The following is a 4,668-nucleotide window of genomic DNA, read 5'->3' as shown; positions in this document are numbered from 1 at the left end:
AAGCAGTGCCAGCTGAGGGTGATGGTTCATCTCTGTCTTGGAAGCCCAAATCATCTTTGGGATTAGGGGTTGGGCTAAGAATAGTCTAGCTATCTTCAATAGTAGCAATAGGAGGATTAGTGGTAGCCTCTACATCTTTGAACTCTGGCCGTGAAGGAGAAATCGCCAGATCTAGGTGAGGTTATTTCCTCGAAAATGCTCAATGAGCACCAGGAGGAGGAGCCAGGGACCAACTAGAACCACCACAAGGTGGGGAAGTTGAGTGGTGCCTCCATCCACCATTTCCACTACTAGGAGAGTGGTGGAGGGAAGCCTAGGAGCATGGGGTGTGCAAGTGGCGACTTGAGGAATGACGCCATGAACAGTGGCCACGAAGCATTGAGGTTTCTACCAAGGCATCAGGAGGAACTCTAGCTATAATGTAGGGGGCATTGCCCCAGTGGTTTAGCAGCTCTTGTAGGTGAGCTAGCTCAAGGATAACTTTGTTAGCTTGCACCTGAGTCTGCATAATTACATTATTACAAATGCATGCCTTAGTGTACATTGCAGTATTAATATCCAAAAAGCTATGTGTGAAAAGAACAACATTCCTATCTTTCCATAGAGTAAAAAAAATTTCCATTCTAAAAGTATGCCAAATCTGGGTGATTTTATGAGGGATTCTAGGAGAATCATCCAGCAAAATCATGTGTTAAGAAAAAGGTTCAGACCTAAATGGCCTGGAAAAAACATGAATCTAGTGCCAATAATTTTGGGCACGCCTACAAAACCAAAAGATATGCAAGAAAGACTCTGGTTGTCCACAAAAGGTCATCTGGGATCTAGAACCCCAATATGTTTGAGCTGAGACCCTAGGGGAAGACCTTGGAAGGCAAGGCACTAACAAAAATGGGCAATCTTGGGTTCTGTTATAGCACTCCAAATGGTATCAAAGCATTTTCTCCATTAAGGAAGAGAAGATTGCAAATGCCATCTCTGGTTGAGTGTGTCCACCATTGGAAGATGGGGCAAAAGCCATTGATATCCCAAACTTGGCTTATAATTGGAAAATGGAGTGGCAGGATACCACTTCCAATCATGCCACCAAGGCCGAACAGACTAAATACCCACTTTATGAATTAAGTGAATTGGAATTGAACAGAGCAATAGGTCAAAATTCTATCGATCTGAATGAATAAGGTGGTATTGTACTTGCATATCTTCCCAGGACCTAAAACTCATGGAAACCCTCGAGAATAGGTCCTTGGGAGTTTTGATGCCCCGTTTGAAAAAATGTAGAGCACTAGCACCTTGAGTCTTGGCAAGAGGAATACCCTAAATGGAAAACATGGGAGACCACCAAATGTTCTACTGATTCAAGGACAAGCCATTGCGAAACTCATCCCCAGCCCATTGAAGCCAAGGCTTAATAGCTTCCTATGCTTTCCATATGCTCTTGATGACAAATGAGCCCTGTATGGTCATTGGCTCACGCATGATGAGAAGGGTGTGGAAACCAATCCCCTTCCAAGTAAGCCTATTGATAGGAAAGTCAGAAGATATGCAATGTCAAATCAAAATCTTCTAGGCTTCATCTCCAATGATAGCACAAATAATCCATTTAGCACAAAGTGCAAGGCCTTGTTTCTAAGTGGAAAGTAGGCCAAGACCACCAGATTCTTTTGGGAGACAAAAAAAATCCCAGGAAACTCTATGAAACCCATGATGATTCGAACCAGAAGCCCAGAAGAAAACCACTGAGCAATCTTTCCAATTTCTAATAAGAAGCTTTGGAGGGAGCCCATCAAGAAGAATAATAAACATGAGTAGCCACAAGAACCTTCGAACAAATCTAGAATTTGCCATCAAGGGAGAGTAGTTTCTTAATCCAATAATCAGGCTACTTTGTGATCTTGGCAAGCACAACATTCCAAAGTTCAACAGGTGAAGCCTGGAAAGCAAAAGGAATGCCCAAAAAGTGGAAAATATCCCCATGCGTAACCCATTTCCATTCAAATTGATTGAGCCAAGGTGGAGCTGGCAAGAATGACTAGTGGAAGCAGAGCGTTTTATGTCATTGAATGGTAGATCTAGAGGCTTGACAAAAGGTGTCCAGGCAACTTAAAGCATTGTTGATGTTTTCTTTGTCCTCTAAAAGAGTGAGAAAAGAATCATCTACAAAGTGGCCATTGACTAACTAAGAAGATGATTCAGACAAGGAAATGCCACGAACTAGTCCAGAAGACACAAATGAGCTAGCAAATAGCCAAAAATTCAACAGCAAGGACATAAAGTGATGGGGCCAAAGGGCAACCTTGCATGATTGAGAAAAAAAGGCCAAAAGCCTCTTATTGTGAATTATTGATGGTAATGCAAGCATTAGCATTGCCAAAGAGCATCTCCACAGATTGTAAAAAATTGGGAACAAAACCCAGAGCCTGGAGCATAGCCAAAATAAAGGGCCATTCAATGCAATCATAAGCTTTAGCAAAATCAATCTTTAGAAAGATGGCCTTATGGTTGGACCTGTGAGCCCATTCCATGCCTTCCTAGACAGTAATAATGTTGTCTAGAATGTATCTAGACTTAATAAAGCCAATTTGCTTAGAGTGCACAATTAAAGGCAACATGTGCCTAATTTGGAGAGAGAGTGCCTTGGCAATAATCTTATAAGACACATTCAGAAGGGTAATGGGCCTCCAATTGCAAATGTCCTCTAGGTCACCGACTTTAGGTATGAATTTGATATTTTCTTTATTTATAATGGCTCCTAAGCTTTTAGAATGATAGGCTTCGAGATAAACTTTGTGCAGATTAGGACCTATATGCTCCTAGAGGTGTTTTTAAAATTCATAAGGAAACCCATCATGCCCAGGGGATTTTTCATCAGCCATGGAGTAGACTGCTTCTTTAAGGTCATAGAGGGAAAGAAGTTGCTCACAGAAAGCACATTGCTCAACTGCTAGGTGGTTTGGAGTAACAGAGATACACTTTCTAAGAGCTTCCTCTTGAGCAACTGAATTTCCCTGCGAAGATAAAATGTTCTCATAGTGATGAACAAATGCTTGAAGGATGTTAGGGAGACTGGAAAGAACTATAGTTCCTTGTTCGATCTTTTTAATCCCAACATTGGTATGACGGGCACAAAGAGCCTAAAAGAACTACTTTGAAGCTTTGTTGCCAATCACCAACCAGTAGAGACGAGCTTTGATTTGGGCTCTTCAAGTGACATAGTTATCAACAACTTGTTTTTCATGGTGAAGTTTGGCTAGCTAAATTTGCAAATCCACATCAAATGGATTAAGGGTGAGAGCCTCAGAGGCTTTTTTGAGTGCAAAAGTGTTGGCTTCATATGACCATTTTTTGAAAACTACCAACTGGTGCCCATAAATGCATAAAAAAGGACTAGTTCTGGAAATGGCATCATTCCATCATTGAATCCATCCCTTCTAAGAATGTGGACATGGCTCCAAATTCCAGACACATAGGATATGTGCAATGGTGGAAGCATGCATCAGCACAGACGTGTTGAGGAAGAACTGAGACTTGACAACTTTTGAGATAGCTATTTGCCATGAAATGAAAAAATAAATGGGATAGTGGTCAAATAACATCACATCTGGTAGGAGAATGACAAGTAAATCTTGATCCTTAGAAAAAGAGGAAAAAGATTGTGCAGTAATCATGGCATGATTGAGACGCTTTAATATGTGATCAGAGCTAGCTCAAAAGTTGGACCAACCCCACTATCCTAGTGGCAGTTAATATTGGGATAAAAAAGGCCCAATTTATTGTGCATGTAGTACCAGGCTTCCCTTTCCCCAACTGTCCAACAAAAGGGTAGAATGTCATCTTTGTCAGAGGCCACTTCAACCATATTGAAGTTACCACACATAACCCAAGTTGTTGGAGGCAAGTTGTCAGCTAGCCAGCCCCACATCTGGGATCTTTCCATAACATCATTGGAAGCATAAACATTAATAAATCCAAAAGAATGATTATTAATGAAAAGCAAAAGCCAAATAATTCTATGTGTGGGGTCAGAACCATGTGAAATAATAACAGAATGAAGACGAGGTGACAAGAGAGTAACTACACCACCTCAGCTAGCTTCATGCTAAGAGGAAAATACAACTCCATCTTGCCAAATGATGCAACATGCAAAAGAGAGCATGAAACCAAAAATCTTAACTTTTTGCAAAAAGAGAAAATCTAAATTACCAAGTCTATGATGGGTATCCTAGACATAATACTTTCTAGAGAGGTCTGTGAGACCTCTAACATTCCATGATAAAAAAATTCATGAAAATTCTTCCATATCATCCTCATCCTTAAGAGAGGAGTAGCTATTCTGCAAAAAAGTAGAAACTTGGTGGAATCAAAAGGAAAATGCTCTGTACTTATAGCCTTCCATTTCACCCTTGGTATCTTTGCACATCCAGGAGGACTACGAGAATGTTGCATTGCTTGTGGCGCTATGGAAGAAGTAGCAAGAGGGGTAGAAACCATAGCTGAGGCAGAAGCCCTAGTGGCTGCTTTAATCCCCTGCATACTAGCAGGGTTTGAAACCTATGAAACCCCCATAATAGGTGCTATGGAAACTACTTGCATCCCTACGCTAGTAGGAATTGATGCTCATGTGGGGAGAGAAAGAGTTGTGATGACCGCTGCATAGGACTGTTTAGGGGG

This window comes from Cupressus sempervirens, chromosome 7, assembly GCF_028749045.1.
Source record: "Cupressus sempervirens isolate cs-2001-9-10 chromosome 7, ASM2874904v1, whole genome shotgun sequence".
Lineage (NCBI taxonomy): Eukaryota > Viridiplantae > Streptophyta > Pinopsida > Cupressales > Cupressaceae > Cupressus > Cupressus sempervirens.
This window is presented reverse-complemented; position numbering follows the sequence as displayed.